The 26,239-nt window shown below is 46.1% G+C and overlaps 1 protein-coding gene and 1 long non-coding RNA gene across 2 annotated transcripts in view; one reads left to right on the top strand and one right to left on the bottom strand.

Moving 5' to 3' along the window:
• MAML2 (mastermind like transcriptional coactivator 2) overlaps positions 1–26,239 on the bottom strand; it is a 196,311-nt gene that overhangs the window by 149,004 nt on the left and 21,068 nt on the right. The gene's annotated exons all lie outside the window — the stretch shown is intronic.
• Positions 24,895–26,166, top strand: LOC146762851 (uncharacterized). The gene is made up of 2 exons (XR_014931823.1): positions 24,895–25,111; positions 25,664–26,166. It is a non-coding gene; the product is annotated as an uncharacterized LOC146762851 (long non-coding RNA).

Raw genomic sequence — 26,239 nt, 5'->3', positions numbered from 1 at the left:
TACCATGCATTTTAAAAAAGGCTATGAAGCTCCTACGCTTCAGGACTGACACCCAGTTCCCATCTGTCTCCTATTAACAAGAACGATAATCTACAGCTGCGTGTAGCAAGAGATATGAAAAACTGGTGTAGGTGATACAGCACGGACCAGCATGCAGTCAGCAGCATCTTGCCAGTATTCATCTGGGCCGACAGCTAGCTTAAGGAATAACCAAATGTAAAGGATGAGATGCATCACAGAATCATAAAATCACAGTACAGCTTGGGTTAGAAGGGACCTCAAAGATCATGTAGTCCCAACACCCCTGCATTGCCAAAATGGGTCATTTACATGGACAAACTCCATTTAGAAAGGTGCAGATAGTAACTTATTTAAGTTCAAGGCCTCTCCAAAACCCTGCACCACTATGTAAAGCATCAATTAGTTGGGCAAACTTGCGCCAGATGCTCATTCTAAGTGCCTGAATGGAAAGTGAGGAGGTGTGCCAGGAGGAGTAGCTTGGATGTGACTGGGCTTATGTACATGATAAAGTGGAGAATTGAGTGGCTCTCAGGACCAGGGATTTCCTACAGATCTGAGCTTGTGTGGATCACCTGGCAGTGATCTGCAGGATAGGGGCTTTGGATATGGACCACAGCCCATGAAGGGCACCCACAGCCCTGGAGTCATGGAACAACGTGAACTCTAGCTCAGCTCATCTGCTGAAACAAGCAGGTGGCCTGGGGCTGCACCTTTGCCTTCAGGACACCAGAGGAATCTTCTACACCCCAAGGAGGGATTCACCACTGAGCCTGGCTGCACCCAGAGGCACCACACCACACTGATGCTTGGGGGATAGAAGGGAAGCCTCTGCAGTGGAAGAAGAGAAACCTGGATTTCAGACCTGCAGTTTCCAGAAGAGAAGAAACAGAAGCAGGGAGGGCATTTTAGGAACAAAACCTGCTGCTGGCATGCAGCATCTCACAGCATTTCCCACAAAAAAATGGAGTCCCTTTGCTGTTGCTAAGGCCCAGGGTGCCTGTTGCTGTCGTAGCTTCTATAAATAAAGTTTCCATTCCAGGATGAACCACACAAACAGTGGTCTCTTTTTAATGAAACCCTCTTATCCCTGTCAGTGTGTGGAGAAGAAAAGGGTCTCCTCACTCACTGCAGCTCAGCTGGCCCCACAAGGAGTGAGCAGCCCTGTAAGGCAGATCAGGTTCAAAGAGAAGTCACCATGTGTTTGAACCATGGCTCGGTGTGCCCAGATGATAAGGAAAGCTGCCTCATTAGGCCTTTACTGGTTTCCAAAGGCCTAAGAGCCCACCAGGAGCTGAATGCTATTGAGATCCTTTGTGCCACCAAGGCAGGAATCCCCACCAGCCCACACTGGGATAGCAAAGATGAGCCTGTCTGCACCCACACCGTGCTGGGTCACTCAGATGTGGGAAGGAGGCCGTGGCTCTGGCTCTCAAGGCTTTCCCAGGAACCTCTCGCTGGTGTTGCAGCACCAGACAGGAAACCAGGGCTTGCCTCTGACTCACCAGCACTGTCACACACTGTAGTGGGAAGGAAAGAAAGAGGGACTTGAGCTGCTGGGCCTGAGCATGCCCCAGGGCAGCACGGGGATGGGTTTGACAAAGCAGCCCTGACCCCATGGAGCTCTTTATGGGGGTCAGGAAGCTGCCTTCACTGTTTGCTGTTCACTGACCCTCCAGCCATGTGGACTGAGCCTGTGTTGTGTCCAGGCTGGTGCAGCTTTGCAGCCCAAATGCCGGGGTGTTCCCAAGGCCATTGGGCACATGCACTCCACAGCCCCGTGGCCTCTCCTGCAGTCAGATCACTGCAGGCACTGAGCTGCTCCGGTGCCAGATCCAGGATAATATTGACTCCAATAATTAATTGCTTTTTCTATTTTTAAATATGAAAGGATCTCTGTTTGGCTGTCAAGTGCAGGTATGAAAGAGCCAGTTTTCAGCTGAAATCTATCCGGAGGTTGTTTGCGATTGGTAGAGTGGATCTGGGGTCTGTGTTTTTCTACTGAGCAGCTGCTCCCTGATGGCACAGCCCTTCACATCGCTACCAACAACCCACCAGAGACCTCTGGGCTCATGTGAGATCAGCCATGTCCCACACTTTTGACCTCCCCTTCCCTGCAGTTCCATGGGCCAGGAGCAAGCATCCCAGTCTTGGTGCTGACCAGGCAGTTCACCACAGCCAGCCTCTAAAGGTGCATCCTTTCTACTCATAAGGCCCATTCACTGGAAGAGGCAAAGCAGGTGCATTTCCACACTTCCTGACAGGCTCTGCTTCTAAGTCATGATGAAGGCATTGCCTGCCTGACTGCTGGGATGTGTTGGGGAAGCAGTGCAGTTCCAAACACCACTGGGGATGGAGATTTAAACTGTGTTTTTTTCTAAAGGGATGGAAATAAAAGCAGGGTAGCAATGTTACAGTAAGAGCAGCAGCTGGTGCGACTGAGGAGCTCACTGAGGGGTGGCAGTGGGGCAGCAAGAGTGTGGTAAAGCCACACAAAGCAAACCTAGCATCAACCCATCGATGCTTACTGAATGCTATGTGGGCAAGTAGTCAAGGGTACTTCTGCCCTACAGGTTAAAGTGGCAGCAAGCTATAACTAATTTTGATTTCCCATGACCAGCAGAGAGCTGGCCACAGGTCTGGGTGCCACCTCCTCTCTGCACAGTGGAGTGGTGTAAGAAACAGTACTCACTGGATGGGAAAACACCCGTTGGTGGCTCAGGGTATGAATCTGTTGGGGTCACAGCAGAGCTGGCCAGGACTTCCCATCAGTGCTAGGATGTGCTCACAGCAGTGACACAAAGCTTTTGGTGACGAAGCTCTGCGGTGTGGGCTGGGTATCACTGGGGACATCTGGCATCTCCTGCCTGTGGGTGGCATTCTGACCCAGCTGGCACAGACGCCTTTCTAAGAGCAGCTGCAAGTGGCTGTGTGTACACCAAGGAATGGGCTGAGGTTAAATCAGGTTTGCTAGCTCATGTTAGCCAAACCCGACGGTAGACTGACTCACTTTTGGTAAACAGCTGTGGTTGGCTGCTTCAAGATATTACCAACCCAGGTGCTGGAGTCACAGCCCTTGAAGCAGAACTGGCAGGAGAAAAGAAGGAAATGTGCCCCAGGCTTCCCAGTCCACTGCCAGGCACCTTAGCATGGAACAGCCTTCACACATGGGCCGCAGCCCTGGGCTGGGATGCCCACAGCCAGTGTCCATATAGAATCATAGAATCATACAATGGTTTGAGTTGGAAGGGACCCTTAGAAGCCATCTAGTCCAACCCCTATACAATGAATAGGGACACCTACAGCTCCATCAGGTGCTCAGAACCCCATCCAGCCTGATGTTGAGTATCTCCAGGGATGGGGCATCCACTGCCTCTATGGGCAACCTGTGCCAGTGCCTCACCAACCTCAGTGTAAAAAACTTTTTCCTTATATACAATCTAAATCTGCTTGCCTTTAGTTTGAAACCACTTCCCCTTGTCCTATCAAAACAGATCCTGCTGAAGAGTCTGTCCTTTCTTTCTTACAGCCCTCCTTTAGATTCTGAAAGGCCATTCTCAGGTCTCTCCAGAGCCTTCTCTTCATATGGCAGCCCAGGAAGCTGCACAGGAGTAATCTGGAAGAAAAGGGAGGATTCACAGCTGCAGGAAAAAAGGAGTAACACCCTAAAGCATTACAGCACAGATTTCTGGGGCTAGGCTGGGAGAGCAAAAGCAGCTTTTGCACAGTGGGTGACCCAAGCTACCACTCTCCATCCACTCACCCTTGTATTATGAAGCATGTGAGCAATAGGGTGACAGGAAAGGCAGCAGTCCTTAAGTTTTCTAGCTGAGCTGAATGTCTTATTTCCCAGATACTGATGCACAAACTCCTAAAGAAACCAATGGTGCTGCAGTACCTGTGCAGTGCTGCTGATACAGAGATGGCTCATGTTTGGAGTTTCCCTTCTTGAAGTAATGTCAGTGTGTGTGACCACTGTCAGTTTGTCATCATGAGAAAGACCCATCTACTGTGGCTGGGGACAAGAACAAATCCCAAAGGTTTAATCCTGGATGCATTTTCCTCCTCTGATTTCATATTGTCATGCCGCCATAAAATGAGAGAGCTGGCTCTAGCTCTTGGAGACTGGGGTTCTGTTATTGATCAGCTCCTCACTGCTCCCTCATTGGAAATGTTTACTGAAAACACTACAGGAGTTTGGGTTTCTTTTATGAGCTATGAACCAATTTATGCCGCACGCTCTGCTCACAGCTGCACCACGTTCATTCTGGAGTGATGCCATTGCTCATTCAGTAATAGGGCAGAGAAATCCCCGCAAGCTCCTGAATATCGTTCTACCTTTAGGGCTGCAGCACAGTGGTTTTTACAAGTAAATAAGGTGGTTCCAGGAAAACACAAATGTTGAATCTGGTGGGGGAAATTTAACCAGCTAAACAAATTTCCAGCATTCGATCAAGGTACAGGACAGCAAAAGAAGTTGTGCTCCCACACAAACAAGAGTGATATTTTCTAACATGATATCTGCGTTTGAAGTTAACACACACACACACACACACATACACAAAAGGAAAAAGAAAAAAGAAAAAGAAAGCAACAACCCCAGCAGCACAAAACATCCTTTGTTGCCGGACGTGAGAAAAACACTACAGTTCTAAAAAAAGCCATAGGAAGGAAGTGGAAGAACCTCAGAGGCGAGTGGGAGTGCGAAAGGAATGTGGCTGCATTTTTCCCCCTCCCTGCATGTAAGCTCGCTGTTTGCAGCCAAAGAGAGAGAGCTGCTGGGGGAGCTTTACAGTTTGGGAACGTTGTCATTCAGAAGTGCAGCGCATATTAAACCCGCTGACTCTTTGAGGTTTGCCTTCTGGATTTTGTAGTAAAACTTAAAAATCAACAGAATAAAACTCCAGAACATCGACACAACAGAAAATACCTCCACCAACAAAAACTACCGCCCAAAAGGCCAGCAGATCTGGGGTCCAAACTCTTGGTTCTGTGAACTCAGAAGGACCTCATTGCTGATTATTCGCTAGTATTACTTTAATTCTTGCAGTGAGTTTCCCCATCTTGATGCCTCTGTTCTTTGTGGTTTCCTTGGTGCACCCATGAGCAATGAAACACGGGAGACAGCCAGCACTGAAACACTCAGAGAAGCTCTGAACTACGTTCCTTGTAGATCCCAAGTGTCTGAGATTGCCAAAAACCAAGCAGAAGAAAACAGAAGAGTCATTTGAAAACAATGTCATGAAAAGGAAATCAATTTCATATGCATTTCTGAGATTAATGGGCAGCATAAAAGAGAAAGAACGCATGGACTGCAAACGTAGGAGGTCCTTATGTCTCACTGCAACAGACACTGATGGGCAGAGTACCACGTATCCTCTACTCTGCTCTGAAGCACCCGAATGGATGACAGGCCAGGCAGTAGCTCAGTGGCCCAGGATAAGGAATTCCTTGCTAAGCCACAGCCACTGCTGGCAGCATGTATCCAAAAGGTATGTGCTCACTGAGGACCGCTATATGGTCCAAGTTCACTTGACCTGAGAAAGCACATGATCGGTTCTGCAGGAATTCGAGTTCTCTGGAGAGCCAAGCAGTAAGAACCAAAAGTGGAGATTTTGAACAGAAATGGAAGAAAAGTGACAGAGATAATAAAGATCTCAACATACGAGGGATTTATTTGCATATTTGTCAGCAATGTTTACCATCTCACTGCCTGGCTACGTATAGCAGCAACTGAAAAATACCCCAGATTGTGTTTTATGGGGGAGTGATGTAAACTCTGAAAGGCTTCACCTTTCCTGTTCCCTCTTTGCAGCAGTGCAGCTTGTTCCCTCTCCTCCCAACAAGAAATACCATTTATATTTAGCATTTCTCTCACTCACTCTCCATTATTAATGAGGTTTGTATGAGAACACGCTTTTTGTTTTGTTCTAGAGCGTGTTTACTCCTCTCCTGCCTGCAGCCATGATGTGCACCTCTGCAATTGCAGCAGAGAGCACAGGCAGTAGAAGAGCACCCCCTCTCCCTCTCCCTATCCCTCCTCCTCTCCCCCTATCCCTCCTCCACAGGGAGGACAGTGAGCAGCAGCAGCAGCCCTCCTGACAAGCCAGGCAAGCCAAGGACCTGCCCCCTTCCCTGGAAGGTGAGGGGGGGAAGCAATCTTGCTTCTTTATAAAGCATGTGTCAGAGCCCCCATGCACCCGGCAGCTGCCGTGGCTGCTGTGCTTCGTGTTGCTGGCTGCTGGAGATTTGCTATTATCTGCGTGTTCATGTGGAGGAGCTTATCTCTGCATCCAGCGCTTCCTGTGGGAAAGCAGAGGCCTGGCTGCTGCGCTGTGCTCAGCAGAGTTCCTTATGCTGCTGCAAAACAGGTGGGAAACTATGTCCCACTGAAAGGCCCCTCATACATATCTTTGGTACTGACTGGGAGCAGGATTCCCAAGGATCACTGAATCAGAGAATGCCTTGGGTTGGAAGGAACCTCAAAGCCTACTGAGCTCCAGCTTCTTGGTGAGACAATGCCTACCAGCTCAGGCTGCCCAGGGTCCATCCAGCCTGGCCTTGAGCATCTCTAGGGATGGAGCAACACAGCTCTCTGGGCATGCTATGCCAGGGCCTCACCACTCCTCAAGTAAAGAATTTAGGTGGTTTGTTTCTTTTTTTTTTTTTCTAAGCTGCTTGTGCAACCACAAGAAGCCCTGCAGATTGGAAATGAAGCATCTTTCACTGTTCCCTGATGGTTATGCCCTGACTCTACTTCAGCTGCTTCTGCACCAAGAGACATCTGGGGTCCGGATGGCCAGAGGTGAAACAGGCGGTTACAGCTCTGAGCTGTGATTTAGGAGCTTGGCACCCAGGCCTGTCTTCATCTTTCTGGCTGATCCTGAATAAACCTCAATTGAGTTGATTCTCTGCCCCTCTGTTTTTTTCTGGATGTGCCCCATTTCCACGAGGTTGGGACTCGGGTTTCTCTAGGACCAGCTCTACTGTGACCACTGCATCTTATCACCAAGCTCAAGAGGAGGCCCAAACTATCTGCTGAAGGACCATTGCTCACTATTCCACTAGGGGAGAGGAACAGATGCAATACATAAATTGAGCCCTTCTAGCAGGCAATGTGAATGCCTTCCATCACACTGCTCCATGGCATTGCCCGCACTTGTGGGCTCGACAGCAACCTGTCAGGACAAGACTGTTCCCAGAAATCATGCTGCTCTCACGTTAATGAGATCACTTTTTATGACATGGTGTGAAAAGTTAGATCAGATGTGCTTTTCTCTGCGGGAAATGCAAGTGAAAGCATTGCTATTTGTCATTCATGGTGCTGTAAATACGAAGATGGTGTGAAGAGCTGCACGCACTCTTCCTTTTCACCTTCCAGCCCCTGACTTGGTTGACTGAAGTGATTTCCCCATGCCTTCCACAACCACCAGCATTTATTCTCAACTCACCGACCGTCACTGCATTTGTTTGCTGACCCTAAGCTCTAACAACAGCTTGAACTTGGCTGTTCAAAGCTGACACTGGAGTGGAGCAGAGGGGTTGGTACCAACCAACTCAGCACTTTGCTCCTGCTCGGAGGCGGTGAGTGAGAGGTGAAAGTGCCATAACCCATTACCCAGCCCCTGAGTCAGCCCAGGCCATTTTTTTGGGGTTGTTTTCTTTACAGCAATCTCTTGAGTGGTTGCAGAAATGCAAACAGAAAGCGCTCCTGACAGACTGAAAACAATTAGGAACGTCTCAGAGTTACTGGAGCAGAGATTTTGTTATGATAATAAAGAATGTTCTTTGCTGGTGTATTATTTTAAAAGGAGAAAATTAAAAAGAAATATATCATGAAGGAGCTGACAGTGCTCAAAACCCACATCCTGTTGTTATCCATGAGCCTGGTACTATATACTGCTGGCAGCTGTGAGATGAACTTTCCCATTAGGCCCCTTCCAAGCCCTTAACCCTGACCCAAGGGGACCTCCTTACTCTCTTTTAAAGGGAGAGAGAGAAATCAATCTCCCTGCTGATTCAGCTGTGGGCCTCTTATGTCCAAAGAATATTAGCACTGTGAAAAAGAAGGGGAAAAAAAAAAAAGTGCAGATTGAGGGTTTTTTAATGATGTGGATCGGTGATATTTATGGACTAAGGTTCCTATCCCTGGGACCCATTCGGTGCAATCAAATTACTTTCATAAAGCATCAAAGACTCTGAATCTAAACTGAAAACTCTTGTTTGGTCTTAATTCCTTCCAGCATACTTAGAACTAATAATTTCCAAGACCAGATTAAAAGCATGGCTACTACTCTACTACTACTCACTTCTGTATACTTCCTCCTGCAGGACTGCCTTACTTAGGAACCATAGACACTTTTCTCAGGCTTTTTAACAGCTACACACATCTTTTTAATTTCCTAAGACAAGAGTAGTTCCTTTCGAGATGTTCCACTGGCTCACTATTACTATCAAACTTGCTCTCTTTATTTTGCCCATTCTCTCTCTGCTTTCAGGCTTCTATGGATATATTCAAACTTACTTTCTTTTTTTTTTCCAAAGTACTGTATCCTTCCTCTTAGCTGCTTTGTTTTTCAGAAGAAGGAAGAGTAGAAAGAAGAAGAAAGAAAAAGAGGGGAAAAAGCAAAAAAGGTGGAGAGAGAGCAAGGAGGAAAGGAAGAAGGGAAGGGAAGGGAAGGGAAGGGAAGGGAAGGGAAGGGAAGGGAAGGGAAGGGAAGGGAAGGGAAGGGAAGGGAAGGGAAGGGAAGGGAAGGGAAGGGAAGGGAAGGGAAGGGAAGGGAAGGGAAGGGAAGGGAAGGGAAGGGAAGGGAAGGGAAGGGAAGGGAAGGGAAGGGAAGGGAAGGGAAGGGAAGGGAAGGGAAGGGAAGGGAAGGGAAAGGGGGGAAAGAGGAAAGAAGAAAAAGGAATCCCACCACACTTAACCCTAAAGCTTAAATCTTTTCTATCTTTGTAAAAATTTCACAGTGCTTCGTTTAGAGGCAGAAGTAGAAAGTTCATCAGAAATGCCCTCATCTGGAAACACTTACTGTCTTATGGTAGCTCTGTCTTTTGCCATGTTCCTATGAAGTCACATTGACAAGCTAAGCCAGTCTTTCTGCTCAGACGGGCAGGATGCAGAGGCAAAATGGACTTTAACCTAGAGCCTCAAGGATACTTATCATGCTTTGTATTTTGCCACTGTCAGCACCAGCAACTGGCTGCTGTCCTGGTAAAAAGCAAAATTCATTCAGATAATTCTTTGTTTTGGTGTCAGTTTAAGGATGGATAAATGTACTCTAAACCCACTACCTGTTGATGCTTTTTTCTAGCTTTGGTATCTTACATGAAATATCCAGGTTGGAAAACACTGACCTAAAGGTTTTCTCCATTCCATCTGTTAATGAACTCAACAAAGGTTTTCCTGGCCTGAGGAGGAAGTGGTGAAATTTAACTCATTCATATGCCAAAAGCACTTTAAGATCCTTGGTGATGAAGCACTATGGAAGAGCTGAGTGCTTAGAAACCATGACTCAGCTTTTCCTCTCTCCTGTCCCACTCCCAAAAATGACGATCACAAACTGACTCAGCAAAGTGTGATTTGTTTTTTTTCATCCCCAAGTAAGTAGTAATAGAGGAGAGCTTTACTGGGCTCCCAGGTTTGCTGTCACTGTGTTTGTCTTTACAGGCTCTTCTCTGCTCCTGAAAGGCACAGCTCTGATGTTATCACCGAGTTTTGGTGAAAACAGAGATTTCAGATGTACAACGCAGACTAGGAGGAGTCACAGAAGCTCAAGTGACTTGGGAAGGGCTGTGTGTGCTGTGTGGCTCCTTAAGTCCTTCTCACAGCAAAGCAACATCACAATTTCCTCCTTATCTGTGATTCCAGTGTGTTCGGTGGACCAGGCATGCACTGTGCATGGATCTCAGAGCACAACGGAGGCTGTGGGGCTCCCACTGTGGGGCAGAATGGGCCATGGGGAGAAACTCACTCCCTTGGAGGAACTGTGGGACTCAAGGACATGGAGACTGAAGTGAGGCCATCCTCTAAGGCAAGACTGCTGCTGCAGTTAGGCAAGTTGCCAAGACACCAAGGGTAAGGTGTTATCATCATTCTAATTAGCTGCTGAGTTACAGTCCCGGATTTCATCATTTTGTGGAGTGCATAAAGAGGACTCCAGAGGGAAAGTGCTATAGCACAATGCACACTTTCAACATGCAGACTGGGCTGCCAGCATCACATCATCTTTTGGCTCATGGACTTACACAGTGGAGGACAGGAATGTGCTGAAAAAGGAAAGCCCTCTCCACTTCTGAGCAGCCCCTAAGGGTGGGCACATGAGAGAAGCTTTGAGGGGAATCAAAAATCAACATAGTTATTTGTTTAGAAACAAAGGAAAAAAAAAATCAACAGAATATAACTGTGTGTAATACCATAATTGTCTGAACACTTTTCTGTTAGATGATTAGATTTATATATGCATGACTATAGGAAGAATGAGTTTCCATAGGCTTTGTCTTTAGAGGGAGGAGATATAGAAGAGAGATAATGGAGCTGACAACAGAAGGGACAGTCTGGGAGCTTGAAGTTACAGCTGTGGTATGTTGTGGTCTTTAAGACCTTAGGCTTCAAATGAATCTTGGCAAACCAAGACTGTCCCGAGGGCCAGGCATGATGCTAACAGGGTCATATCACATGAAATGTGAGAAACTCTGCTGGACTAACAAGAAGTGGTGAACTCAGCATCACAGCCTCCCACCTCAAGGCAAGCTGTGGAGACTGCCAGCACCTCCTCAGACTGAGGGGTCAGTACCACTCTGAGGCTCTTGCCTTGCCCTACCTATAACCCACAGTTGGTTAAGAAAAGGTGAATGTAATTCATCTTCTCTAATGCCTGTCTCTATAAGAAAATGAGCTTTCCTGAAGTATGCAGTGTCTTATCTGTCATTCTCAGCCAGTGGAGCCTCCAAACCTATATCTTTCCTCCAGAGATCTCAGTGAACACAGGGCCCTGGTGTGCTGAGCTCCATGAAGACACAGCAACACCAGAATCCACTGCTGCACTACATCACAGCAGCCAGGAGCTAAAGAAAGGCTGTTATTACTGTGTGTAATCAGCTATTGTCACCACCACCAGGGGCAACACCAAAGGTACAAGAAGCTCTAATGAAGTGCTTACAGCTGCCTTGGGTATAACTCTTCCTGTTGTTATCAGTGGGGAAACTGAGGCATGGTCAGGCGTGGATTTACTCACAGCCACACACACACATACACACGTGGCGCCTCCACCTGGTTGTGACCACCCCTCCAGGCCACGCTGCCTGTAGCCAGAATAAAACAAGGAGCAGCTCTGCAATTCGGCAGCTTACAAGACTATAAATATAGTTCAGGGTTGCGGTGGTACAATAATAATTCACAGGAGTGAAAGCCGAGCCCTCTGTGTGTGTGTGTGTGTGTGATGTGTTTATAACACTGCTCAGAGATTTCCTCTCTATTGTACTTTGAGCAAACGAGTACTGCAGCAAACACTGCCAAAGACAAAATATTCTCTTCATGTGGCTTTGCTTTCTTCATCTTCTCTCACCTTCCTGATCCAGTTTTTTTTCCCCTTTCCTTCCCTCCACTTGTTCTCCTCTCTGCCAACACCTGCGTGCCAGCCGCACACCAAACTGTAACCAAGCATATGGAGCAAAGCTGGCTTTCCCTTCCCTCCCTCTGATGCAGTGTAAGAGCCACCCAGGTGAGGTCACTGCCTCCTTTCCCCCCTGCACATCCCTGCAGTGATGTTCTTTCAGCTTTCTCTTCCGCTCTGCCCAGCTGCCTCGCTTGACGCAAACCACAAGACACAGCTGGAATCGTGGTCAGGCTCCCGGGCCAGCACACCTTCCCCTTTTTGGTTGATTGTAATCTCACCTTGTGTTTTCAGCATAGTCCACAATTATCTTTTCCGTAAACAAGTCAAGGCTTCACTTACATTCATTCATGATTTTCACTCCATGAGCTTCTCCCGTGAATTCACTCCATGTGTTACAATGCTGGATGGAGTTTTATTTATCCCAGTTGTTCCCTTGGGCCAGTCTCCCTGGGCAGCAGCCCCAGCTTTCTTGTGCCACTGTCCCAGGACAAGGGCTTGGAAACAGGGCCCTATCCTCTGCATCAGCTTTGTCTTTTCCACTCCTGTTGGCTCATCTTCCCCTCCCACCTCCAGCTGCTCCATCCCAGGAATGGCAGCTACATCAGGCAGGGATCCAAACTGCTCGGTGCCCTTAGGCCAGTCAAAGCGTGCCCTTTTTTGGGGCACTTTCATGTACTGAAGCCTTGAAAGACTTCTCAGAGGTGCTGGGCAACTGGGGTCAGTCAGTGGGCACTACAACAAGGCTCATGGGAACTGGTAGCACCCCAACTAAGCAGGCACTTTGGAAAGATTAGACTGTGAAGCCCCATTCAAATCCCAGAAGAACCAGCTGAAATCTTTAGGGGAAGGTCATAACTAGTTCCAGTCACATCAAATAAGTAACTCCCACAAGCACTGTTTGCACCAACTGGTTCAAATGCATCACATTCCTACTCATTAAGGAGGAGGAAACTGCACATAAATTCTGCTATTGCATAGGCTGGACTCAAACCCCTATCGGTTCATATCTTGTTGCAATCATAAATCTTCTTCAGAGACAGCAAGTTTTTATCAAGAAGTAACCCTATATTCCTAATATCTGGCAGCTGGCCTAAGATCCATAGTTTATAAAGCTTGTTTTAAAATAAGCCATAAAATTTGTTACATATATTACTGTAAACCCCTAGGGTTTAAAACGCAAGAGCTGGACCACAAAATCGTGAGACTCGCTTAGAAAAGCAATCCAGGAGATTTAAAAAAGAAAATAATGAAACGAATACAGCATTTATTCACTACCAGGATTCTGAAGCTATAATATTCATTGACTGAATGCTTTTCTGATGGGGGGGGGGTCAAATAGTTTTGCACAACCTTAAAGTTTTTACTTTAACACTTTCTTTCAGGGGCTACTAATTAAAACAAACACAACCACACACAACAAAACTGTACAATTACAACTGGCCATCAGAAATGTGTGAATTCACCACACAAATCACTTGAATTTGACTGTTATGGAGTAAATCTCTTAGCTGTTAATGACACTGAGTACGATGGAGTGATGCCAGAAGTCTGATGCCATTCTGGTTAAGGTTAGAACATCATTCTGTCCTACAGATTCTAGCACCCATTAGGGTAAGTTGTCATAGTTGGCAAAATAGCTAGACCTGCCCAATCCAATACATTCTTCAGCTGACGAAATGGATCAGAATGATACAATGGGATCTTCGTGGGCATTAGAAAGAGTTGGAAAGGGTGAGGCAATTTGGCAGGTGTAGCAATGAGATTGGGAAAAACAAGATAAATATTTTCCCTGTGAATAATTGTCCACAAGGTCTGTGAGTGAGACAATAAAACCGAGTTTGTTGGAATAACTCCTTTCTGTGCAGGAATGGTCTTTGGCAAAGATGAGGGGGGACCAAAAGTGAGAGGAAAGGATCATCCCATGTAAGCATGGCTGCAGCACAGTGCTCTGTGATGGCCATCTGGCTTGGGGAACACCGCTGACCGCTGGGAATTGTGCAGCCCAAATCCTGCTCACTTCTGGAAGCAGGATAGTTCCAGCAGCTTCCAGTGGGTCCTCTGGGAAAGGCGTGCGGCTTCTGGTATTTGTATATTAAGTTCCTGCTACAAAGGCTTTTCATTTTTTTGAAACACTTTGGGACCTACTTAGATCTCTCCTCTGGGTATCTAATGTAGGACCCTATCTCTTTGGTAGTGAAGGTCAAAAGAGGGGCTCACATTCAGTACCTACGTTGCCTGGCTCTTGGCACAACCAATACATGATCTGTTCATCTGGCATCACACCTAAGCAAAGAAACATATCTGTGGTAGTGACTTTTGAGGCAGTGTTCAAATGGAACATGAATCTGAGTGAAGAAATACTATAGCTGCCCGGAAGTGGGACATTTAAATAAGGCAAAACCCACAGCTGGTTTCCTGCCCTACTGCTCTGTTCCTCCATGGCCTGTACAGGAAAGGAGCTGGGTAAGCCAGCCCTCGGTAGCACATGGTTTGAAACAGACCCGAAGTAAGTGCTTGCTGTATACAGCCTGAAAATGTTAATTTTATTATCTTACTATGACTGATTTTGATGATTTGGGGCACCCTTGGTTTCATGAGGTATAGAAATGTTTATCCATTGGATAGTGCCAGAGGATTTGAATAACCTGGAAGCTTGGCAGTATTCAAACCGCTTTACTTTTGTAAATAATTGATTGGACAAGAGGACAAAAATGCTTACGAATGACTCTGGTAGACACAAATGGACCCTCCCGCACATTCAAACAACACAAAGGTTGTGACACGAGCTGACAAAAGAAAGGAAATTTATAGATATTGCTGCACCATTAAGCCAATGCAAACATGTCCTTTGCGACACGCAGCTGAAGGAGGTCACTTGCATATTTTGATTCCTAAAACAACAAAATAACCCATTGCTCCCTGCTCAGAGGCCCCCAGTGCTACCGATGAGCAGGCTGCAGAACATCCCTGTGTACACAGATGGGGCAGTACCCCATCCAAGTGTGTGGTCCCACGGTACCTTGTAGCGTGAGGATCAGCCTGAGCATCCTCTCCTGCTGCTCAGGGCTCAGCAGTGGGCTGGGTAAGCATCTCGAGGGCTCTCGTTACTCTGTGAAAATCTGCTGGATTAAAGAGCAGGATTTTCACAGGGAGCAGAGAGAACTGGCCATGTAATGGTACCTCTGAGTATCCCAACTGATGGCTAAAGTTTTGGCTGAAGCTACAGCATGCTGGTAAGGACTCGTGGAAGTGCTGGCTTTGAGTCATACATAAAGAATCACAGTTTATCCCCCTCCCTTTTCACAGGAGGCTGTTAAAAGGCAATGGCAGGGGCGGAGGGTGGTAATGCAGCTGTGTCTCTTCTCATTTCCCTTATCTTTGCTCCTCTTCCACAGCTCAGTTTCAGTGGAAGTGCCAGAGTCACAGAAATACTTGCATTTCCTCTGGGCATGCAGAGGGGGAGAAAAACCACTCTGTCAAACTACCCAGAGTTCATCTCACGCACAACCTGTAGGGACATATTCTCTCTTCTGGCCAATGCAAACACATAAGGAACTCCATGCTTGTCAGCAGTGTAACTGGGAGAGCTGGGCTATGTGGCACTTAACAGGCATGCTCTCCGAAATACAGGGTATTATTCTGGTGATTGTGCCAACTTACAACTCTTAGCATCTCTGGGGATTTTGCTACGTGTATTCAAATGCATCAGCATGTCTCTTACCTAAACGTCTGCTCACAAGGGCTTGTGCATCTGCTGCAAGCTTTCACTCTGAAATTATCTATGCCGTATTATTCCTCTGCATATGCTTTTAATAATTGAAAAGCGGCTATGATCTCCTCAGCTGAGTGGCATTCTGCAGCACATTTGCCCATATTGAGAACTACGTCTGCTTAATATTTGCAAACCAAGATAAACAGAAACAAAGGAAAGGAAAAACAATTTACAGCTTCCCAATGCACACACGTACAGCCACATTTTTCTCTACCAGCAAATACATCACAAACACATTAGGCCAAGAGCGGCACATGTGAGGAATGCCAGGTCTTTGAAACAGTTTATTTTGCAACCAATTAGACCAATCGTCCGCAACCTAAAAATTCTCTTAGTTGGCAGTCACACCAAGGAAGCAGGGACCTCTGCTAAAATGGCATAGTAGGATGTGGATGTAAACATAATTGCTAAATCTGTTTCTTTTCCATTGAGAAGAATAACATCTGGTTAATTTATGCAAAAGAAGTCTACAACTTCCTTTTTCCATCTACTCGCCTGTATTTTTATGCGACACAGCAAGCTGACTGCTTTGTGTGCATGCAGTGAAATGTGGGGAGGAGACTGGCCCGTAAGGTGTGCTTGGCCTCTGCAGCTTTTCATGTTCTTCCTATAAAGCTCTGGGATGTGGGAATGGAGCTCAGAAGTAGCTGAACTGCTTTTGTTGGAGGTGTGCATAGGAGCACCACTTCCTGCAGACCATTTCAGAGAGTCCCAAGGACTCACAGTTCCTAAATCCAAAAGCATCCCTGCCCTTGTGGCTGTTCAGCTGTGTCTGAGCATCCGCCCATGACAGTTTTATGCAGGATTTGATGATAAAAGGAGAAAATTTACTCAATATTTGGTGCACTTGAAAAATTCTTCCCCAGATCTTCAAAGCAACTCCATAGAAAATTCAAGTGGAGGCCAAGGGGATGTCCAGCAGAATCAGAGCAGGTGGGGACTGAGAAGGCAGCCCACGAAGCACAGCCATGCAGCTTGTGCTTGGGAGAAGGGGAAGAGAAGTCAGTCATGAGACCAAATGACAGCGGTGTGGTCAAAGCAGTGCGTGAGGGAAAATGTCTTTTTGACAGCACTTTGAACGAATTCCTTTTCCTTTCTCTCCGTGCTGCATTACATTTGGAGGCTTTCTAGAGATGACTTTTCAGAGTGCACTTTGTGAATCACTTCTAGAACGGAGCTTTTGCACAAGATTTTTAATTCATATGCTGCTGAGTTCTCAAATTGCCTCTCACCAGGCCTGAATACGAAGGCCTGCTCACGGCATTTGTCCCACCTGTGGTTCCTCACACCAAGAAATGCTCACCACCGAAACTTGGATGCAACGAAGTTCAGAACTGTGAAGAAGCATTAGAAAAAGAAACTGTTCCCCATGTGCTCATGGTGTGAGTTGCACCGGTTTTACCAGAAGTTCTGACTTGCTCCCAAGGCCAGAAACACTCCCAGGAATGCACATCTAGTGTACATTAGTCACTGTTGGGCTAAACAGCAAAACATGCTGTGCATTTAATGAGTTATCCTCAATTTAAGGCCTATAAAGAGTCTACTTTTCCAACAGACCTTTTTTAATTTAGCCCCATTTGTTGAAGATTGCCCATTTAATGCAACACATCATTATGTTTTTATTGTTAGCTTTTTATGAACTGTACCAGATTAGCTGCAGAGAATTTACACTAGATGCCCTAATTAGACCTTTATAGGTAGCTATAATTTTCTTTTCATGTACCTATAAAGACTGATAAATTAATCTGCAGGAACATGAACTCCGTCATCTTTTCTCCCTCTTCACCACTCACTCCTTGTTCTGATAAAGCCCTAATGAACCCACTTGCACAATTCCCTTCTGTTTTGTTTTCCTTTAAAGGCTAATTTCAACTACAGAATTCAACCAACTGCAATATTTTTCCATACATGATGCCAGAGAATAAACAGCAAGCATGATCCTTTCTTATATGATTTAATAATTTCCATTCTGAGCAGAAAACGATCCATCAACAATGGCAAACAAAGAGGTGAGATCCATAAAGTTTGACTTTAGATCATTTATTTAATGGGGGACAGGGGGGGAAGCAGACAAAATAATAAACAGTAATCACCTCAGCTGCTTGCTGTCGGTTAGTTACCAAAGATGTCAGAGCAGGATTAGAATCCCTCCTAATAACAATAGCAATAGAAAGACTTTTCTCACTTACAGTTCTGAAAACTCTTCTCACACATGAAGTTAGCACTCCTAAAGAATATGGACTCCAATTCAGAAAAAAAAAAAACAACAAAAAACCAACACACAACTCTTTTTAAGTAGTAAGGTCTTAGAAATTACAAAGGGTACCTTAAACAAACAGTTTAAAAACTCTCTTAAGTAGAGCGTGGGGATTGAATAGAACTGTTCTGCTTTAAGAGGGATCTACCTACCCTACCTACCTGACTGCTGTGGAATCCACGCTGAATATTTTGTGTCCCTCTCAACACAGAAATCAGTGAAAACAAGTTACGTGATCTGGTCCTCCACGCTGGCACCCAATGCAGGCTGGAGACCATACCTTTTGCTGTACCAAGACCTTATCAGTGGTTTGTCTTCCCAAATGCTGGCCCAGATCCAGCAGTCACAGGAGGAGCTGTTGACTGTATTCAGGCCTACCAAATGGCTAACTGCAATCCTAAGCACATGTACAATTTCCTTCTTGGCTACTGAAAGAGCTATACAAATAACACAGTACAACCAGCAGCTGTAAGTGTGGAAATAGCGTGCTTGCTAGTTAGCTACTGGAGGCACGTCAGGTAAAAACGCAATGCTTAAGAGTTTTGGGTATGCTCCAAAAAGGACACGACATCAAAGTGTCTGCTGTAGCCTGCTCCACCAAATGCTAAGGAATTAAAATGCAATTTAAGAAAGTTTGGGGGTGGGGAAGCTTACCACAGACAGTGCCACAGTGTGAGAGCTGAGTCACCGCTGGGGCTGCCTGAGCGCGGTGGGTGGAGGAAGTCAGCACAAGGCCAGTCTTACCGAACATTGGGATATCAATGAATCTGAAAACATTTTAGGTAACTTTATGGCTAATAGCAATAGGCAGATAAGATAGGAGAAAGCAGAAGGCTATTCACAAAGCTGCAAGACAACCAGTTCTTCAATAAGCCTCAGTGAATCCACTGCAGGAGGCCAGGCCTGACTTGTTCACAGCCCACAGAATAACAAAATGGGTCTGAAGGGGATTTCCTCCAAATCAGCTTTGCTAGTGTTGATCTGGCTGCCCAACTCTCACCTCAGTCTTAGCCCCCTACGAAGGAGGAAGGGCTGCCTCACAATGTGCAGCACCCTCATCCATCGATCACAAAAGAGCTTCAGGCATTCATAGAATCACAGAATCATTAAGGTTGGAAAAGACTTGTAAGATCACATAGTCCAGTTGTCAACCCATTCCCACCATGCCCACTAACCATGTCCCTTAGTGCCACATCTCCGTGAGTGCTGAACACATGATTCTTGATCGTTGCTCCTAATTTGTTCCTCCTGCTTATTAACTTATGGTCATTTTTATCCAAAGCAACAAAGGTAAAAATAAATAATGAAAGAAGTACATGAAGAAGGGGATGAGAGTGGAGATCACATAGTCCAAATTCCCCCTGGATGTAATCATTTCAAAAGTGTAATGAATTTTATACCAAGCACCACTCTTGCCAACCCCATTTAATTACAGGGCCATATACATAACCCCCTCAAATTTAGAAACTGGGGACAAAGTTTGGCTCCTAGGCCCAGTCAGTATCTTTTGATTACACTGGGGGAAGGAATATGTGGCCTTTGGAACAGATATAGCCCACTTGTGATTCTTCACGTTATTACTGGCGGGCACTCAAGACATGTTTTTACAAACGCGTGGCTCACCAAATAAATCTGAAAGGCCCATGGAGCTCTCAGCAAGAAAAATGTTCCTTATCCACGTCTTGTGGGTAATTCTGGATGGGTTTTGCTCAAGTGAGGTATATGTGTTCAAAAAATAAAAATACAGAATACTTTTCTGTGGTACCTGCAATGCCAAACCTACCATGTGTTGTGGACAAACGCTGGCATCACGGTGAATGGTATCATCTACCAGGTGCTGGCACTGTGTGTGTTATGGAGCTCCCAGTGGGAGGAGGTTCATTATCCATGCCCTCTGGTGTTCTCATCTGCCTTTGTTTAAACCCAGAAACTGAAAAATGCAGCCCTAAAAAAAAGAATAGTTCTTGTTGCCCTCAAGGCTGGTACTGCTTTCTGCCACCTGATGCACCACAGCACACACGGCCCTGTCTTTGTCCCACCCGAATGCTGCATTCACAGTGTCCCTTCTGGGCTGGCCTGAGACATTTAGAGGCAGGGGTCCAGCGGGAGACATTTGGCTCACAACCTCAGAGCTGAGCCACGTAAATGTGAATCATTGCATCCTGTGGCAGCAATTCACACTCTTACCTCTTTCCCCAGACAGCACTGCTGCCTAACTGTGACAATGAATTATGCCGCCTAAGAGCAGCACTTACACAGTCGTTACGAAATGGCTAATTCTGCAAGGTACAGAGGAGGATTCCTGGGAAATTAGGAAGCCCCAGGAGCTCAGCACTATCCCTAATGTGACCGATTATTCAGAGGATTGGACCTTTTGGTCAAGCCTATGCTGTAGTCAACTCAGGTATTCTCTGTGTGTACTGGAAAGGATTACAGTTTTTCATAGCAGATTGCCTGGGACTTGTTCAATGCCTTTGCTACTCAGCAGGAACTAAAAGAAAAGAGCGTGATCCATATACTTTTAAAGCAATTTTTATGAATTTGAAACATTTCTTTGAATTAATCCCCTAAAGCTCTTTTATGTCAGAAATCATTCAATAGAGTTGGACTGAACATCAGTGGTATCCCCAATGTAATAGCACCACTCCCCAAGCATTCAAAAATCATGAGTCAGATGCCCCCCCACAGAAGAAAAAAATCATACAATTGGCTTCAAAACACACACATAAAAATGTAATCAATTCCAAATATGGTTTTGGATGTCTTAGGATATAACAAGGGTCATGTTTCAACCAGTTTTCTGACACCAAAAGCACTACAAGTTTTCTTTGTTTTTCCAGTCAGAGCTGAGAGATTCTCACATAATCCATTGTTTCTAGGAGCTGGGGTTTTAAGCAAAAAAGCAAACACTGGCTCATGATAACATCACAGAGCTGGCAACACTGAGAGTATGATACTTTTCTCCTACCATTAAAAGCCTGGCAAGGAAGAGAAAAACACTGAGATGTTCAAAAAGCTCTAAACAAACTCTCCTTGTACATAGAAAAACACCTTTTCTTCAAGCTCTGCTCTGTGCATTAAACTTGATGTGGATCAGACTCATTTTATTAAACCATCACTGCTGACAGCACAGTTGTGCATGGCAAGAGCTGCAGTGGAGACTTCTTCCTGGGAAGGGTCCACCACCTTTCTGGAGGTGTCACTGGGATGGGAGAGCTTTCAAGCCCCAGTTCCAAGACAGTGGGATAAATTCAGAGTTCAAGTCATGCCCATGGGCAAAGGAGAAAGGTGGGTATGTATTCTTGCACCCAAGCATATCAGTTCCTTGGTGCCCTCCTCTGCCTATGGTCAACAGCAACTCAGACAGGGAGCTCCATGACACGTTTCCATGCGGTCTCCAGGGCAGTGTTAAGTGCTCTGTGCCATGGCCCATGGCCACCTCCTGTCCCTTCAGCTGCCCTTCGGCTTGTCTGGCCATGCCTGTTGATGTGCTGAGCCATGGGGTGAGCTCAGGCCAGTGATCATCTTTGGAGAGAAAACCTCAAGGGATGCCTTAGGGCCTGTCTGGCCTATATTATGGAAGTATTGCAAAAGCTTTTACTTCTATCTAAAGTGGTCTTATTTGCCTTTCTCCTCTTCTAGCAAATGTGGAGGGGAAGAGTGTATTTCACCTAATTTTAGACCTCTAGGCAGAAGCTATTCACCCTAAACTCTTTATTTAAGGGAAGAGAGTGTTTTTAAGGTAGTTTCTCTGACCTATTTTGGATGTTCATAGATCAAATCCTTCCCAAGGTGTACTTATTTCTCTCCATAGCACATAAAGGAATCCAGGGAGATCATAGAATCATAGAATTACCCAGGTTGGTAAAGACCTTGAAGATCATCAAGTCCAACCACAGCCTAACCATAGTACCCTAACTCTAACAACCCTCTGCTAAATCATATCCCTGAGCACCATGATCAGCTCTGCTGTAGATGCCTGAGCAGTCTGTTGGAGAGGCCTCAATAGCTGGATGCAGAGTAAGATCCCTTTATTTAAGCCAAACCTTCTATGTGGTTTTATGTTAGGATTGGCACCCGCCTTATTAACAAGGAGACATGACCATTTCCTCTATCATCATTCAAACTCCCTGCTTTCTCCCTAAGCACAAGGAAGACTAAGCTTGTGACCATCAATATAGTTTTGCATTCAGCTCAGATTTAAACTTTTTGAGCTCAAGAAAACAGCACTATGTCTAAAATGTCATTTACAGCGTCATACATCTCTTTGTGGACTCCTTGGACAACACCAAAACTGCTGTCCCTAGCCAGTTTTTAATAAGAGCTGACTAAAGCCAGTGAGAGCGTGGCCAGAGAAGTATGAATTATGAGACAGTAGTTTTTTTTCCTAGCATGAAGAAAAAAATATATTTTTGAGTATAGCCTCTGTTCTTTGCTGTCCTGGGTATTTCACTCATGTTTATAGCTTTCTGTAGAAATAAGTAGCTGGGATCACATCTGGGATACTCAAGTGGCCACAGGACAAAGTATTCAAAGACCCATCTGGATGCTTTTCTGTGAAACCTGCTATAGGGAACATGCTTTAGCAGGAGGTTGGACTTGATGATCTCAAGAGATCCCTCCCAACCCTCTGTGCTTCCTGAATGCAACTCCTGTCTAATGTGATCACACATAACAGCACTGAACGCAGTTGAAAAACTGCTGATACACACTACCAAGGAAGGTTTTAAAGAGGCGCATAGAACATAGTGGATGCATTTCACTTGAGAATATCACCCTGCCTTCCTCAGCGTGCCAGTCTGCTTCAGGTCTAGGAACAAACATAATGGTCAGTTCAGAGGGAAGAGTACATAACTATTTTCAAAGGGTTAAAGGTGGAATTCGTGTCACCAGGAAGATCAAAATATTGATACTCCTGCTTTCCAGAGAGAGAGAACTTACACAATACTCACAGAGAATGCCAAGCCAGGCTTTGAATGAATGCTGTTGTTGTCCTGAATTCTCTAACTCGATCACAGTGCTGACTGCCTTGCTCAGCATCGTCATAAGGCATTCAGACACGTTGGTAACAGACTTACTGAATTGCTCAAAAATGTTATAAAAGTCAGTTTATAATGCAGAGGGAGCAAAAGACCAAAGAGAAGGAGGCACAGTACTACTTTTTGATCCCGGTGTAATTGCAGTAGCAGTAATCTTTTCTATCTAGCCACTCTTTGCAATAATAAAAGTGATGTCAAGACAGTAATTTCTTAAACATCTAAAGGAAAAAGGAAACCCAAATAATAGGCAGCATAGATTTTAAATGAGTGTTTCCCTTTTTGTTAAAAACATGTAATTACCAATGGATAAAATCTTAAAGGAGAAATAATTCAGTATGCCAGAATGGGGCCACTGTGATGTGGTTTGAAAACTGGCTGAAGGTTCATAACCAAAGGCTAATGCTCATGTAAATGTAATGAGTTCTGTCTGCCCTGTGAGGCAATGTGCATTCATGCATTGTATTAAGGTGAATTTTGTTTAGTACTTGTTAACGATCTGAAAGAAGAAATAAACATTTCAGGAATGAAACTGCGAACTGTCAACAGAATGGGAGAAACCACAAGGAATAACAAACATAGAAATACTGCAAATAGAAATAAACTTGAAGTTGGAAAGTGTAAGAAGCTGAGATTTAATTCAGGGACAAAAACGGCAACCTGTTGCCTGTGGAAGATAACTGGATTATGTACAACCAGCAAGATGGAGCCCAAGTGCAGTTTCTGTAGAGATAAATGAGTGCCCCAAACATGCTGAGACCCTGAGCCTTAGAGGCTCTCAGTTCACACTCATTTCTATGGGAGGGAGCTCCCTCTCTCCTGAAGAGTGAGGCTCAGATCACAGCATCACCAGGTGGAGGGCATCAGTCTCCATATGGGTCAACCTACCACACAACAGCTGGCTTCCAGCCTCAGTGCTGCTGTCCGAGGTGCAGAAAGAAGGGGACTGAGCACAGGCACATAGAATGATCTGAAATGCTTGGATCTCACCAGCCCCAGCACTGAGGACTTCAGGCAGCCTGTGCGGTGATGCTGTGTTGGAAAAGGTGAAAGGAAAGGCCGTTGTTTATCTTCTGGCAGCCTGGGATGAAGGGAAGGGAAAAGTGGCCAAAAGCCACCTTCCCTCCACCTCCTACCATGCAGAAAAATGAGCACTGAGCCCTTCTGAAAATCAGTTACATAAATGTAATGAGACCTTGAAAGAGGAATGTGAATCTCAAAACTGACAACCTGATGCTGTGATCCATGCGGCTCTGGGATGGCACCCCATGGAAGTTTCATCATTTGGACCTTCTGATGTCGGACTGAAGAAAGCATTAGCACTAGTGCTGCAGAGGAGGGACATGAGCTGTTTGCCTCAGCAGGTGTTTTCCTCTGCAGCCTCAAACTTTTAATGACACAGCACAGGTTCACTCTTGGGTGTGTTACAGGAGAAGAGCATTTTCAGTCTGGAGCCCATGGTTTCCCTCCCTTGCTGAGCTCTCCCCCATTTGCAAACAATTGCGAAGGTGGAAGAATTCAGTGAACAGATGTAGCCTGCCCCCCTAGTTCCATCTGTTCACATCAGAAAACCACCACGCAATCTGGCACCGAGAGAACTCGCCACTCAGCACAGACTCTGCCCTGGATGAGGCGGGGAGAGAGAAGGGGGCTGGGCAGGGGCAGGGCTGGTGGGGCACAGGCATTGCCAGCCCTTGGGACGCCTGCATGGCCCCTGCAGAGCTGCCTCTGGCTCTGCTTAGAGAGAAATCCTCCAGCAATGACTGTCAAAATACAACACACACACAGCATCCCACAAGCATCGCGGTGTCCGGGTAATGTCTCACTCACCGCCTAACTGGGGGGCTTCAGAATATGGCGATATGGGCAGAGGGGAAGTGCCAAGTAAAGAGCACAGAAGGGAAGGCTGAAATAAAGGGGTGCTCAAATGTGCAACATGCAAAGTAGGGGAATATGGGCTTCAGACTGGGTGTTGGCTTTCTGGCATCGTAAGAAGTGAACACCAGTGCCTGGCACTCCTGAATGGGCAAAATCATGCTGGTCTGGGGGTCTCAGTGATGTGGGCTTAGATCTTGTGTATCCATGGGCTGCTACTCCTCCCCCTGCATGACTGACTTAGGGCAAGACCCACTCACTCTTCTTGTCCTTCCCAGCCCCTCCCGTAGTCTTTGTGCTGGGCTGGAGCTGCTCCAGCCCGCTCGGGAGCACGCGAGGCAGCGGTGAGGTGATGGAGCTGTGATGTGACAGCCACCGGCGCCGGGCAGAGAGTGGGGCCGGCTGCCAGCTTGCGCTCCTCCCCAGCCTCCTCCTTCTCCGTCTGTGGAAACGGGCTGACAGCACTTCTCTCCTTCTCAAGGGTGTTGCAGAGATGCAGATCGACAAGGCACTGAGCGCGCACAAGGCTGGTGGCTAGGTATGCTCCTGTAGGCAAGCATCTAAGCTACATGACAGCCCTGAGCCATCTTCTGCTTCTCCCTATGACAGAAGTAGCATAAGGAAAGCAGACAGCCGAGGTGCAGCATTAGTGGTCAGAAATGCGCACGGCCTGCTTCTAATAGACAGATGTAACATCAGTGAAGAACTGCAGAGCAGTCCCTCCCTCACTGCTGCTGCAACTCAGCACTTCACATGTGAGCTTGCAAAGCAGTAATGGGAAAAGGCACAGCCACAGTGCTCTGCTACTGACAGCTGAGCTTCAAACCCTATTTTTCATCTGGTTTTGGGGTCGTTTTGTTGTTTTATTTTTTTGGCTCATAGATTTTCTTGCCGTGGTGTTTGGGGGTGCTTAATAACCTCTGGGAAAGATAAACATCGGTGATTATTTTAGGCCTGTATGACCTTGCTGAGGAGTAACATGACTCCGTGCAGGGCTGAGAGCAGACTTGGCAGAGCTCGGTTGTAAGGAAGTCTTCTATTGTGCAGACTTGCTTTGCCTGTGAAGCAATATGTTTTTTTGGCCTTGCAGAGCGAAGCTCAGAGAAAAGGCTCAGCCTGCAGCGAACTCTTGCAGCAAACGACTGACTCATTTTCAGAAAATCTAACAGGATCACAGGAGGAAGTAATAACCGGCCTTTGGAGCTGAGTGCTTCAAACTCTGCCTTCACCATCACGACGGTAAAGGAAGAAGATCGCAGATGACAGTGGAAGATGAGGCACGTCCTGTTCAGCTTTAATCGGTGCTCGATTTATGACAGATTTCACAAAATCTTTATAAAACGCCCACCTTAACATCTCTGTCAGTGTTTTCTTCCAAACTCACACAGCAGCATTTCAGATTCCTGACCACATCTTGGTTGGCCAGCAGCGAGGCTCTTTCCCTAACAAGATGACTTGTAGCGGAGAGCGGAGTAAGCCACAACAGCTGTAAATCTGCATTCTGCTTCTCCACCCTGCCCTGCTGCACCTGCAGATGAACTTTCAGTTCTGAGGCTGAAACAAACAGCACTGGCAATAAATGAATTTATCGGCTGTCACATGTCCTGACTACTGCAGGGCTCCTGAGTCACCGATGGAGTTAGGAATGAGGGACAGGTTATAACCA

This window comes from Coturnix japonica, chromosome 1 (genome assembly GCF_054131305.1).
Source record: "Coturnix japonica strain WE chromosome 1, WE-NBRP24, whole genome shotgun sequence".
NCBI lineage: Eukaryota > Metazoa > Chordata > Aves > Galliformes > Phasianidae > Coturnix > Coturnix japonica.
The sequence above is the reverse complement of the archived record's forward strand: the minus strand, read 5'-3'. Positions and strand labels throughout refer to the sequence as shown.